The 14,659-nt window shown below is 37.8% G+C and overlaps 1 protein-coding gene and 1 long non-coding RNA gene across 4 annotated transcripts in view; one reads left to right on the top strand and one right to left on the bottom strand.

The window, feature by feature from the left end:
- Positions 1-866: 866 nt before the first annotated feature.
- The window catches only part of CFAP97D2 (CFAP97 domain containing 2), a 54,540-nt gene continuing 40,747 nt past the window's right edge, over positions 867-14,659 (top strand). For 2 of the 3 annotated variants that reach the window (XM_056807580.1, XM_007501228.3), the window contains exon 1: positions 867-1,033. The gene's annotated coding sequence lies outside the window, so the exon portion shown is untranslated. Of the gene's footprint in view, positions 1,034-1,168; positions 1,188-14,659 lie in introns of those variants that run through there. The other variant, XM_056807581.1, reaches the window with a different exon arrangement.
- The window catches only part of LOC103102877 (uncharacterized), an 89,754-nt gene continuing 81,230 nt past the window's right edge, over positions 6,136-14,659 (bottom strand). Inside the window, exons 2-3 of the long non-coding RNA XR_471312.3 lie at positions 6,884-6,938; positions 6,136-6,616 (exon numbers count right to left, since the gene is read on the bottom strand). This is a non-coding gene — a long non-coding RNA (uncharacterized LOC103102877). The remainder of the gene's footprint in view (positions 6,617-6,883; positions 6,939-14,659) is intronic.

Here is a 14,659-nt window from a genome sequence, read left to right on the forward strand (position 1 = left end):
CTTATCAGGAGTTTTTGATGTTTTAGGGTTAGTGGTCACAAGGATGCAAGGAAGCAAGGGAATTTTCCTGCTTACAGTTTGCCCTGAAACACTTCTAAAATTTGGGGATGTAAGGTAAACCTAAGGTTTACCTTATAGGAAGGAAATCTTATTGCTTTTGAATTTTTTCCAAAGTCAATTCATTAGCAGGACAATAAATTAGTGACTTCATAATCACACCCCCTTTTTGACCCCTAACAGTTTTTCCCTGGTTTGATTACCCAAGCCACTTCATTGACTGAATTACTGACAAAGATCAGTCCTTCTTAATAATGCTTATAAGAATATGTCAAGAACACAAATGGTAGTTGTCAAAGAGGAGTTTATAAAAATATTCAAAATTTCATTTGAACAAATGAAAAGGATGGTAATGATTCTGAGGGGGCATTATTACACCTGGTATCTGCTTTTAAAATAATTATAGCTAATTAATGACAAGCAAAACTACTTATTTCACCAAATTATTTACATTAATGTTTGCACTGTTATGGAAAAAAGAGATTTATTAATGATCATAGGAACACATTTTAGAAATCCCTTGAGCTAGGTGGGGCTACTAGGTTCAGGGATAGACAAGTAGACTCACAAGTCCTCCAAGTATTATAACTAAATACGGGACAGTAGGTGATTTCTCCAGGAGTCAGGGAAAAAACCCTTCCTAGGGCAGGACGTTCAATCCTGAAGGAGATGCTTTATGAGCAGCAGCCAATGAGACAAGCCAACAGAGAATGGAATCTTGAAAGGCTGGGTCCGAGAGGATGCTGGGTACCGGATAATCCAGAGTCTCAGAACTTGGATGGGGAGGGGTTAGGGGGAGGGGGGTGGGAGAAGGGGTTGCAGATAAGGGGTGGAGGGCTGGAGGGTTAGGGGATAGGGATTAGGCATTTGGGAAGTATGAGGATAATTCAGGGTCTTTTATGGTAGTGAACAAGTCTTCTGAAGTTTTGGCAAACATGATCTTCCGGGAAAGCAGAGGTGGAAAATCACAGTCCAGGTAAGAGTTAGAGATCAGAGAAGGTAAAAACAACTCGCTCCAGTCAGGAGACTGATGAACCAAAACGAAGAAATTAAGGGAATTACTTGGTCACTTTCCATTTCCTCCGGGCCGAGACGCGAAAAGAAAGAAAACGCACATTTCTGACTTTGGTGTGAGTGTCTTAAAAAGTGTCGGTTGGTAAACAGAGAGGGACTGAGCCTGTGCCCCCAAGCCCAACCTAGGTCCCTAGAGAGTCCTCACTAACCCCCTCTTACAGCCGGACAGCTCAGAGAACCGTCCAAATGCACCGTTGGGGCGGGAGACTCGGAGGCCCAGCCCTCAAAGCTCCGCCCCTGAGTCCCGCTAGGCGTTGGGGGTGGGAGCCCAGCCCCCAGGATGCGGGAGTCATGGTAACGGACCTTGGGGATAGGGCCTGCGTAGAGAGCGCCAAGGAGCGAAGGGGCCGGGGTTAGATGATGGCGGGTTTGTTAAAAAAAAGCTAGACGTTAGAAATTTGGGGTTTGGTTGGCTTTTGTTTCGTTTCGTATTAGATCAGACAGATCTGTGAGTCCTTGAGCAATTCCGCTTTGCCAATGCAAATCGGCAATCACCTTGCAATTTATAGTCAGAGAGCTAGTTGACTGGGGACACTGAGCGGTTAAGTGACCTTTTATCTAAATCTTTCTAACATTAAGACCAACTTTTTTTTTTTTAAGAACCCTTCTGTCTTGGATTCAATACTGTGTATTGGTTCCAAGGCAGAAGACAGGTAAGGGCTAGGCAATGGGGACTAAGTGACTTGCGGAAGTGTCTTGAGTTCAAATTTGAACCCAGGACCTTCGGTCTGTACTACTGTCTCTCAATTCACTGAACCACTTAGCAGCCACCCTGAGGCGAGCACTTTATAATAGCAGTGACTAAATTAAATCTTAAATTTTTATTCTTTTAAATGACAAGTAGCATTTTAAAAAAGATTTTAAAGATTTTAATTTAAAGATTTTAAGATTGCATTCTCTGATTTGAGCCTCACAAAAGCCCTGTGGGTTAAGTACCACTCAAATTATCTTCATTTTATAGATCAGGAAACTGAGCCACAGAAAGATTAAGTGAATAGCTTATGGATAAAATCTCAGAAAGTGGCAGAGGTAGGATGTGGACCCAAGGTCTTCCTGACTTCCAAATTGGGAAGTTTAACTATATTTTAAGAAAACAATAGATAAAGTAGCTCATACTGTTCTTGTGAAAAAGATGGAGATGATGAGTACAATAAGTGTTTTTAAACTGGTTAAATCATTCAATAAAAACCCAAATATTTGTTAATCACCTGTCATGTGCCAGGCATTACAGCAAGCCTAACAACAGAAGTAAAACAATACATTCTCTCAAGGAGCTGACATTTCAGTGGGGGTGATGACATGAAGATACAAAATCTATACAAATTCACTACAGGCAAATCTTGGAGGAAAGTCATTAGCGGCTGGGAGCATGGGGACAGCTCGCATGCTGTAAAGAGTATTTGAAATGAGTTTTGAAGGAAATCATGTGCTGCTGGAAACTCAAGTAATGAGAAGGATCATGTTAGACAGCAACTGCAAAGGTACACAGAAAGAAGAATGTCAAGCAGGTCAATTTGACTGATCATGGACAATATGGAGAAGACTAGAAAGGGAAGAAGGGCCTAGATGTGAAGAGTTTTCAATGTCAAACAGAGTGGTGCTTACATTTATTTGATCCAAGAGGTTATAGGGAATCACTAGAGATTACAGATTGGCATGGGCAGACCTGAATTTAAAAGAAAATCACTTTAGTGGCTGCATGGGGAGAGGCTTGAGATAAGTAAACCAAATAGTCTAAACAAGAGCTAATGAAGACCTGAACTAGAGTGGAAATAAAGGGGCATATCAGAGAGGACCAGATTTGGCAACTGAGTGTAAGAAGGAGAGTGAGGAGCCAAGGAACATCAAGGTTTGGTTGGAAGCATGGTGGTACATTCAACAGTAACAGGGAATGTTAAAGATAATGAAAGATGAGATCTCTTTTGAGCATGTTGTTGGAGGTACCTATAGGACCAGCAATTTGAATAACTAATGTTTCTTGTGATGTGACCTGTAACTCAGAACTGAGATTAATATGGATATAAAGATTTAGAAGTCATATACATAAAGATTATAGCTGAGTTATGACAGCTAATGCACTCACCAAGAGCATGAGTATAGATGGAGAAAAGAGACAAAGTTAGAGGTCCCATCATTAGCAGGACATGGATGATGATCCTATAAAGGCGTCTAAGAATTAGAAAGGGAGGAGAACCCATTGAGAACAGTGTCACAAAAACCCTGAGAAGAAATTGTCCAGAAAAAGAAGGTGGTCACAGTGTCAAATACTATAGGATGCATGGAGAGATCAAGGACGAGGACTAGATTTGGCGATTAACAGATTATTAGTGACTTTGGAGAGAGCAATTTTGGGTGACTTGTTATGAAATTGACTCAAAGGTTAGGAAATTAATTCAGAGATTAAATGGTAAAATGAAGAGATTCATTGTTTCCTGTCAACTTGGAAGGAAATCCCCAGCAGAGTGCTTCAGAGATTTGGGCTAGGCCCTACACAGTTTAACATTAGAATCACAGATCTAAAGTTATAAAGGTTTTTAGGAGACACACAGTCCAACTAATGTACACATTCTCCTTCCCCTTCCCTCTCTTCAACTCTCAGCCATTTTACAGATGAGGAACCTAAGAAGCAGAGAAATTATGACTTGCCCAAGGACTCATGAGAAAAAAAGGTAGAGCCAGGATATGGCTCATTTCCTTCACCTAATTTATGAGGCCCTATGTGGCCAGCACCAGGGCCATCCATTCCTTTATTTCCTTCCCTCCTGACTGTTGGGGAGATTTTCTGTCTTAATAAAAATAGATTCCTACTATTGTCCCACACTATTTGAGAAAGCATACCCAAACTATCCCACTTGCCCTTTAACTATGCTTAGACAATCTTAGAGGATCTCCTCTTCCCTTCATGATATCTTTGCCACTTGTCTAGGCACAAACATTAATAAATCTAAAGGAAAAATAATCCTACATTTATGATATGCAAAACTGAAAAAGAAAATTACTCCATCTTTATCCAGAAACTGGGGATACAAAGCCCCCCCCCCACACACACACATACATAATCACTCCAATGCAATTCCATAAAATAGAAGGATTTTTTTAGTCATTGAAATAACTCTCCTTGGGTATTTTAAGAAAATATTCTCAATTGAAGAAACCTAAATGCCTGTATAACAGAGCTTTGAGAGGAAAATGCAAAACTTTTCTAATATTTGAACCTTTGTTCTTGGTGAAGGAAACAAACACAAGGTAACCATGTGCTCTCACTGACTTCTGAAATCCTATTAGGGAGGTTAGAGATATTATGTGGAAAGGTTGAAAGGACAGGAAGGCAAAGGACAGACTCTTCTAAAAACAGAATCCTTTGAGACCTATTTATTCATATATTTTGACCACTTATTGAAGATTGGACTTTATATATTTCTGTTAGTTGTCTATATATATTGAATATAAAATCTTTATCAGAGATTTGATACAAAGATTTTTTTTCCCCAGTAGACCACTTCTTTTCTTGTTCTCAATGCCCATATTGTGTTTGTGCAAAAGCATTTCATTTTCATATAATCAAATTATCTATCTTTTATAACTGTCTTCATCTCTTATTTTGTTAAGAATGCATATCTTGCCTCTGGCTGTGAAAAAAGGTATGTTATTTGCTTCTCTTTCAACTATTTAATATAATGATCTTCAATTTTCAGGATACCCATCCATTTTGAATTTCTATCATCCTGCTTTCTAATAGAAGTTCTTTTCAAATAGAATAAAATTCTTTTTTTCCAAGCTCTTATCTAGGTAATTTATATTTTGGGATTTTTCAAATAACTAATATTGACTTCAATTATTTTTTAATTCTTCCTAGTTTAGTCTTTACCACTGATCTACCTTTCTATTTTTTAACCAACACCAAAGAGTTTTGATTAATGCTATTTTAAAATATAGCTGTGGTTCACTGGTCCTGCAGTCAGGAAGATTTGAGGGCAAATCTAGCTTCAGACACCTCTTAGCTGTGTGACCCTAACTCTGATTACCTGACAGAAGGATTCACTGGAGAAGGAAATGACAAACCACTCCAGTATCCCTACCCAAAAAGACCCATGGTTGTCCTTGGGGTCATGAAGAGTTAAACACAACTAAGCAAATAATAGCAAGCAGCTTTAAAATATAGTTTGAAGGTAAGAAGTACTATTTCCTTTTCATTCCTACCTTTTTCATTATTTATTTTAATATTCTGGATTTTTCCCCCTTCAAATGAAGGGGAAAGGGGTTATTATTTTTTTCTGTCTTTATAAAATATGTAAAATATATCAGTATTTTATTTATTATTTAATAAATAAAATATAAAAAATATAAAATATTCCTACTTTGATTGTTACAGCACTGTCTATAAATTAACTTTGGTAGTATATATATATATACTTACTCTATTTGCCTAGCACAGCCATTAATACCCAACATTTCTTCAACTATTTAAGCCGTTTTTTATTTCTATTTTTATTTCTTTAAGAAGAGTTTTGTTGTTGTATCTACACAGTTACTGAATAGTACTGTTTTGGTAGATTGACTCCCAAATATTTTATGTATGGTGTAGTTATTCTGAATGTGACTTTCTTCCAATTTTCTGCCTCCTGAATATTGTTATTATGTAGAAATGCTCCTGATTTTTGTGGTTTTATTTGTAGGCCACAGCTTTGTGAACTTGTTGTTTTAATTAGTTTCTTTGTTGATTCTCTAGGATTTTAAAAGTACATCATCAAGTCAACAGCAAATAGGGGTAATTTTGTCTCCTCTTCCTCTAATGTTCAGCCCTTAATTTTGTTCTCTTGTCTGTTTGCTATTATGAGCATTCCTAGAACTATAACAAATAATGGCAGTGAAAAGAGAAATCCTTAATTTGCACCTATATTTATTGGGAAAATTTTTATTGCAAACTTCTAAAAACCATATGGAAGACAATTATAGTTCACTAAAAATAAGAGAAATGAAAATAAAAATTACTTTGAAGTTCACTTCACAGCCAACAATTAAAAAAAATTTATTTAATTAAGAAAATTTTTCCATGGTTACATGATTCATGTTCTTTCTCTCCCCTCCTCCCATCCCCCTCCTGTAGCCAATGAGCAATGCCACTGGGTTTTACATGTGTCATTGATCAAGACCTATTTCCATATTATTAATATCTGAACTAGGGTGATGACTTAGAGTCTACATCCTCAATCATATCCCCATTGAACCATGTGATCAAGTAGTTGCTTTTCTTCTGTGTTTCTGCTCCCACAGTTCTTCCTCTGGATGTGGATAGAGTTCTTTCTCATAAGTCCCTCAGAATTGTTCTGGGTCATATATTGCTGCTAGTAGAAAACTCCATTACCTTCGATTGTACCACAGTATATCAGTCTCTGTGTACAATGTTCTCCTGGTTCTTCTTTCACTCTGCATCACTTCCTAGAGGTCGTTCCAGTCTCCATGGAATTCCTCCACTTTATTATTCCTTTTAGCACAATAGTATTCCATCACCAACATATACCACAATTTGTTCAGCCATTCCCCAATCGAAGGGCATCCCCCCATTTTCCAATTTTTTCCACCACAAAGAACATGACTATAAATATTTTTCACAACCAACAAATTAAAGAATAGTCAGTATTGAAGGGGTTGTGGAAAGACAGACATATTAAAGGATTGTTAGTAAACATATAATTTGGCATAATCATTCTGAAAAAGTTCATAATTAGGCAGATAAAATGGTTATAATTACCAAAGTATTTGTCCCAGAAATCCAACTGCTAAACATATCACTCCCAAGGAGGTCACTAAAAGCAAGAGAAGGAGAAGGAAAAAAGAAAATGAGAAGAGGAGGAGAAAGAAAACAATTGACATATAATAAAATATTTGTAGCATCACAATTGATGGTAGCAAAGCACTGGGAATAAAACGTATCTATTAATTGAAGAATGACTAAATGTGGTGCAAAAATGTAATGAAATATTACACTATGGCAAGAAATGACAAATATGATGAATGCATAGAAGGATGGACTTACATGAAATGATACAGAGTGAAATAAATCAAAGCCAAGAAAAACAATATACATAATGACTAGAACAATATAAATGGAAAGAACCCCCCCCCAATTGAAACTGAATGTTGCAAAATATAAATCTTGACTTCAAAGAAGACATGTTATAAGAGTTCCTGCTCATTCCTCTGCAGAGGTCCATGGGTGTGGGACACTACATGTAGTAGCACTTTTTCTGATGTGCTGATTGGTTTTTCTGGAATTTTCTTTTTCTTCTCACTCTCTCTCTTTTTGTTCTAAGTGATGGCTAATGGAGGGATTTGAGAAAGAGACAATGGGAAATGTAGGTCATTGTAAAGAGAAAAGTTAGACATAAAAAACAAAAGGCATCAATAAAAACTTATTTAAAAAAAAGACAAAAGATAGAAATAGAATTTAATATTTTTTAGAATCAAGATCAAACCAGAATTCAGTTAGATATTTTTTCTTTTAGGAGTAGCAAAAGATGGTTAAGAAGAACTAAAGCACTATATAACCCATTCATTGAGGGGCAAAGGTATAAATTCTTGCTTCTCAAGCAACAACTAAGTCTTCTTAAGAGGAGGTGGGGAAGGGATAATGGAGTAAAGATAAGTGAGACAATGGAGTCTTAGGATTTAGGACTGAAGCTAGCAATGGACCATTAGAAGCCATCTAGTCCAGCCTTCACTTTAATGAAGAATGGAGTGAGGCCTTAAAAGGCTGTGATTTGATTTAGGGCAGACAGATAGTAAAGAGCACTGGTATTAGTCAAATTCAACAAAGACTAAGGCATGTTTCTAAGCAAGAAAACAATTCATTCACAGGGTGCCAAGCCTATTAATAAAAGGGTCAGTGGCTTCCCTTGATTTATGCCAAAGATCCCTAAATGAAGACTAAATTCTTTTTTAAAAAGATAGAACAACGAATAAAATTGGTTGTGGCATCCTGGGGTTGAGGACAAACTGACTGGTTATATAGTTGAGGCAAGGGGAACAATAGATTAGAGATTAGCAATGAGCCTCTTCTTCCCTCCTGTGACTAAGGAGTGTTCAGTGTCTGAGCCCATCTGCAAGGTTAAAAGATAATGAGCCAGACTGCTTTGGATAGCAAACCAGACATCCTTGAAGGATAGTTAAGATACTAGACTAGAATCAGTGGTTTCCACTGCATCCAGCAAGGATAGCAGCAAGAATTAGAGAATAAGCAAGAGAATTGGATTTCTAAATCTAACACAATACAGGCCAGCTGAATTTCTGCACTAAATTCAAAAACGAATAACTATGACTTAGGCAGTTACAGGACAAAATTGATTAACTGTAATTAGGAACAGTAAAAAATGATTCAGAATCATTTTAATCTCAGCCTAAAGAGGATATAAAATTTTACTTCAAACCCAACCCCCCCCCCCCCCCCCACACACACACACACTTACTTTATCCTACAGTACACCTTTGGTAAAAGTAGACCCAAGACCTAGAACAGCCATAGGTTCAGCATAAACTCAATAGACATATATAGAATAGGGCAAAAGTCATACCAAGACAAAAACAGAAGAAAGGCTAAAGGGTCCCAAGACAATTTCATCTGCTTTCCTGATTAAAGATAGTCCTGAATGAAAGTTTTTGTCCTTTCCTCATGGGTCAACTGAGACCTAAGCACGCTGTTTATGATCTCTCCAGTATCACAAAATCAGAACTGCCTCATGTAGAGGTTAAGTATGCAAATGCTATACTATAATATATGAGTTCAGGAATGACAGTAGGTTCCACTATTTTAAAAATTCCCTTCCTACGAAAACAAAACAAAACAAAACAAAAAAACCCTCAACTACTTTCTAACTGCTGTATGAAATGCAGGATTATCCTTTTACCTTCAAATGCTAGATCTATTAAAAATGCATGTATCTTTGGAAGGGGATAATATTTTAAACTGCCAGGTATTTATAATTCAACATGATTGAGTTTTATACTCATTTCATAACGAATAAGTTTCAGTTCCTTTCCTGATAGCATAATTTTATGGGAGTAAGAAAAAGAAGGGCACCAAAGAAAGAGAAAGAAGGTATAGCACAGAAGATCAAGAATACTGATAACTGGGGGCAGCTGGGTAGCTCAGTGGATTGAGAACCAGTCCTAGAGATGGGAGGTCCTGGGTTCAAATCTGGCCTCAGATACTTCCCAGCTGTGTGACCCTGGGCAAGTCACTTGACCCCCATTGCCTAGCCCTTACCACTCTACTGCCTTAGAACCAATGCACAGTATTGATTCCAAGATGGAAGATGAGGGTTTTAAAAAAATACTGATGACCAAATTTGCCTATATAACATCCTTAGTACCCTGTCATTTGTGAGACCTTTAAAAAAGCTACTTCTGGATCAAGGAATTCTATGGATTAACATCTACTTATTAGACAGTCAAATGACATTAGTTTAAAAAGAGAGAGAGAGAAAATAGAAAAGAAAAAGAAAAGATCCTCCCACATGCTTTAATAGAGTACATAACTAGAAAACACATGTATTCATTCAGCAAGTATTTATTAAGCATCTAATGTGTGCAAGGCACTATGCCAAGCCCTGGAGATTCAAAGACAGAAGCACAACCATCCCTTTCCTCAAGAGTTTAGTCTTCTGGATATAATATGTACACAGATGAGTAAATACAAAATATAAAGTAATTTTGAAGGGGAAAGATCATTAAAAGTTAAAAGACTGGGGATAGCTGGGTGACTCAGTGGACTGAGAGCCAGGTCTAGAGACAGAAGGTCCTGGTTTCAAATCTTGCCTCAGACACTTCCTGGCTGTGTGACCCTGGGTGAGTCAACTTCTAAGGTGGAAGGTAAGGGTTTAAAAGAAAAAAAGATGAAAGACTACAAAAGCCTTTATATAGGAGGTGACACATGAACTAAGCCTTTAAGGGAGACAAATTTTAAGAGACAGAGCTGAGAAGGGAGGCAACCTGCAAAGGAATAAGATGCAAAGTAGAATACCATGGAAGAAAGCAAGTAGGCTATTTAAGCAGGGACACAGAATATATGAGCCTGGAAAGGTATAGATTGTGAAGGCCTTTAAATATCAAGAAAAGGAATTTAGTTATATAGAGGCAATAGGGAGCCACTGCATTTTCTTGAGCAAGGGAGCAACATAGAACTGTGCTTTAAGAGTATTTGTTTGGTATCTGTGGAGAGGATAAATTGGAGAAGGGAAAGACTAGAAGCAAGGAGACTATTACAATTGTTCAGGTGAGAGGCAATAAAAGGCTGGATTAGGTTGACAGCCATGTGAGTGGAAAGAAGGGACAATTACAAGAAATGTTATGGAGGTAAATAAAATGGATAAGACTTAGAGATTAGCAAAATAAGGAGGATCAGGAAAAGGGAAGCGTTGAAGATGACTGAGGTTATGAGCCAGAGAGACTAAAAAGTCAGTAAAGTTCCCAAGAGAAATTGGGAAGTTAGGATGAGAAATAGGCTTTAGAAGGAAAGAAAATGAGTTATTTTTTAGACATTGAGTTGAATGATCAAGAATCATACATGTATACATACATGTACATGCATACATGTACAAGAGATAGAAAGTATGGTGAGATATAAAATTGATAATTTTATTACATTACATTTAAAAGGGTTTGTACAAATAAAACTAATGTAGTGAAGATTAGAAGGAAAGCAGAAAATTAGGGTCTGGGGAAAATGTATAGACTCTTTCTTGGATACTGGTCTCCCCTCCTAATATATGAATATAAACCATTCCTCAATTTAGAAGTGGTCTAAAAAGATGAAAAGACAGTTTTTGGATGAAGATATCATATATACGGCCACATGAAAAATGCTCTAAATAGTTTTTGATTAGAGAAATACAAACTAAAACAACTTTAAGATATCATCTCACACCTATCAGATTGACTAAAAGAGCAAAGTAAGAAATATTGGGGGTGGGGGAGATGTGGAAAAACGCAAACACTAGTACACCATAGGTGGAAGTGTGAACTGCTCCAATCATTTTGGAGAGCAATCTAGAATTATATGTTGAGTTGCAAAACTTAGACCCAGAAATACCACTGTTGGGTCTGTGTCCCAAGGTGATCATAGAAAAAAGAAAAGAACCTAAATGTTCTAAAATATTTATAGCAGCTCTCCTTCCTGTAGCAAAGAACTAGAAAGTGAGGAATTTCCAACAATTGGGAAATGACTAAATAAGTTGTGGCATATGATTGTGATGGAATACTAATGTGCTTGAAGAAATGAGGGGCAGGTTAATTTTGAACATGAAATTATGAAGAGGGACACAAGCAGAACCAAGAGATATAGCAACAGAAATATTGTTTGAGGAATAATTTATGTGTCCAGAGTAAGAACCGATAAACAAAAAAGCAAGGTGACAGTTTTATAAACACATATATTGTAGGCAAATGCTGTCTTCTCTAGTGGAGGGGGAGAAGGAGAGCTTGAATGTAACAAAAAATAAAAATTTTAAAGGAATATACATGGTGAAAACCCATATAACCAGGGGACATGCATGAAAAGGAACACACAAGGAAAATGTGCCTAACACAAGCACATGAAAGATACATATATAGGGACACTTGTGGCTTACACACATGTGACTTAGAAAATCATCTTTGACACTCCAGAGCCGCTTTCTGACGTTATGTGCTGAGTATCACACCTCTGATCACCATAAAGAACATCTGCAAAGCATCTTCCCTGGTCGCCCAGAGACGAAGCTGTTCTCTGTTGTCATCTGCTGCTCTTAGAACCATCTGACAATCTGCTCCTATCTGCTAAGGGATGGTGGCTAATAAATCTTTCAACAACACTGTAAGGCAGGTTTGTTTGTTTTTTGACCCTTACCTTCTGTCTTAGAATCAAGTCTATGCATTGGTTCCAAGGCAGAAGAAGAGAGTTAAGGGCCAGGAAATGGGGGTGAAGTGACTTGCCCAGGGTCATAGAACTAGGAAGTGTCAGAGGCCAGATTTGAACCCAGGATGTCCCATTTCCAGGTTTGGCTCTCAATCTACTTGAGTCACCTAGCTGAAGGCAGGTAGTTTTTTAGTGGATAGCTGAGCTAACCACATCTAGTCAAGAAACCAAAAAAAAAAAAATCCATTAAAATGTCTCAGATTATCTCTTTTTTCCACACCAAACAATCTGACAATGAATAAAAAAATTATTTGTTTAACTGCCATCTCCAAATCCATTTGTGGAACTGTCTCCAGACCCCTTGAGGGCTATATAGAGACTGGGAGTCTGAAGTAAACCCCATTTTCAAGATCTTCTTTGATGGGCATATAGTGAAGCTAAATGAAGGAGGCAGGGTCCATATTCCTACCTTTATTATGCAAGATCAGATATCAATAACCACCACCCCGACACTACCCCCAACACACACACACACATTTTTGCTTTACCTTTTGATCAACACCAAACTTCACTGGCTTCTTGTATTCAATTCACAATTTTGATCAAGACCCATTAAGTGATAAAAGTATATTAGATACCAAGTCTTTAGACAACCAACTATAAATCTCTCCATGAACTAAGTATGAATAAGTATAGTCAATCAACAGGAATTTATTAAGTGTTTTACTGCTCTCAAGGAGCTAAAAGCCTAATGTAAGGGTAGGAGAAAAACATGGAAATTGCCCCATAAATTTAATATAGGATGGAAATAGAAAATCTCTGTGGGAAGACAATGGGAGTGAAGGTAGCAGGAAAGGCCTTCTGTAGAAGATGAGATTTGAGCTGAGTCATCAAGGAAGCTAGGATAAAGAGGTGAGAGTGGAGAACATTGCAGACATGAAAGACAGCTAGTACAAATGAAGAGTTGGGGTTTAGAGAGTCTGGCTGAGATCATAGAGTAAATGGAAAGGAAGGAAAAGGCTGGGTTGTGAAAAGCTTTAAATGCCCAACAGATGATTTTATATTTGATCACAGCGACAAGAGAGAGCTACTGTGATTTATTGAGCATGGGCGGAGGGATGGATTTGGCATAGGTAGAAACACACTAGGAAAATCACTTTGGTATTTGAGTGGAAATTAGATTGGAGTGGGGAGAAACTTGAGCCAAAGCGACAAAACGGGAGACAATTGCAATAGAACAGGCAAGAAGAGAAAAGGGCTTGACCTAGGACAATGCTGAATGAGTGGAAAGAAAGGAATATATCTGAAAGATGTTGTAATGGTAAAAATGATCCAAGCATCATAACATTATCCGTTCACACATAAGGTATAAAACACTGATGATAATTTATACTTACCAATTTTTGACCTGGTAGTTCAAATCATTAAGTACCTAAGAGAAATACTGTCTCCCAGGTTTTCATTAGCCATGCAAATCAGAAGAGAGAGCTCTACATTATTTGAGGTGGGGGGGGGGGTGTGAATTGTTTTTTGTGGGTTTTTTTTTTGAAGGGAAGGATATGTTACCAAAAATACCGACAAACTGCTTCCTTGTTTTTGGGGGGGATGGGTGGGTAGAGAATGGTTTGTTTATGTTAAAATCATATCCACATTAAAATAGCAACAAACACTACTAGGACTTAGATGTCTGGGGTCCCAGTACCCTCCCACTGTAACTGAAATTGCTTACTGGACTTATCCAGCATTCCTCCTCCCATTGTTCCTGATTGCTGGCCCCTAAGGCTCAGGAACACACACATCCTGTTTGGCTTGTGACTTCACTAGTTCAGAAAGCCTTTAAAATGTGCACTAGCCTCAGCCCATTTCTCTTTCATGGTAAAGCCTACAGAATACACAAGTTGTCTATTTAAAGAGCTTTTGCACTGCACAGTGGCCCCCTCTTTCTCTCTTGCAAACTCTGCCTGCCTCAAAACTTCCCTGTTCTGCAACAGCTTTAGGCTTTTTGGCAAATGGCTAACATATGGTGCTTCACTCCAGACAGCCCCTTCTTTCCATTGCCCAACAGAATAAAACTCCACTCTGCTTGGAATAGCTAGGTTAGGATGTTACTTCAGGGCAACTGCATGGGGCAAGTGACCAATAGCAAAAAATAGGCAGTTTTAAAATAGCATAAAGACTATTACTGTTTAACAACTAAGAAAGCTCTATTGCCTTCATAGGAAGATACAAATGAGAGAGCGGGTGGGGAAGTAGCAACAGATTCCATGCTTGGGCAGGCAGAGAGGCTGCACCCATTTTAGAAAAGAAAGTGTTTGTGTAGATCTCCTGAGAGGCAGACAAGCCTTTCTCCCACCCAGTGCCTTCTCTTGGATTATGTCAGTTTCCTTTCAATTGACTGGCTTCATTCTAAACTTTTCCATTTTTTTCTGTCCAGCATGCAAAGAAATCCTGAACGGTAATCAATGTAGGATTCTGAGTTTGAACAGATCAGGAAATCTGAGCTTCTCCACTGACCTAAACTTTGATGAGATAAGGCCTAGGAAGTCTACAGCATGGGGTAAAGAAAGAACACTAGACATAGAATTTCAGAAGAATTGGGGGTTCAAGTCCCATATCCTACAGTTGCTACTTTGAAAC

The sequence above is a fragment of the Monodelphis domestica genome, chromosome 8, assembly GCF_027887165.1.
Source record: "Monodelphis domestica isolate mMonDom1 chromosome 8, mMonDom1.pri, whole genome shotgun sequence".
Taxonomy (NCBI): domain Eukaryota; kingdom Metazoa; phylum Chordata; class Mammalia; order Didelphimorphia; family Didelphidae; genus Monodelphis; species Monodelphis domestica.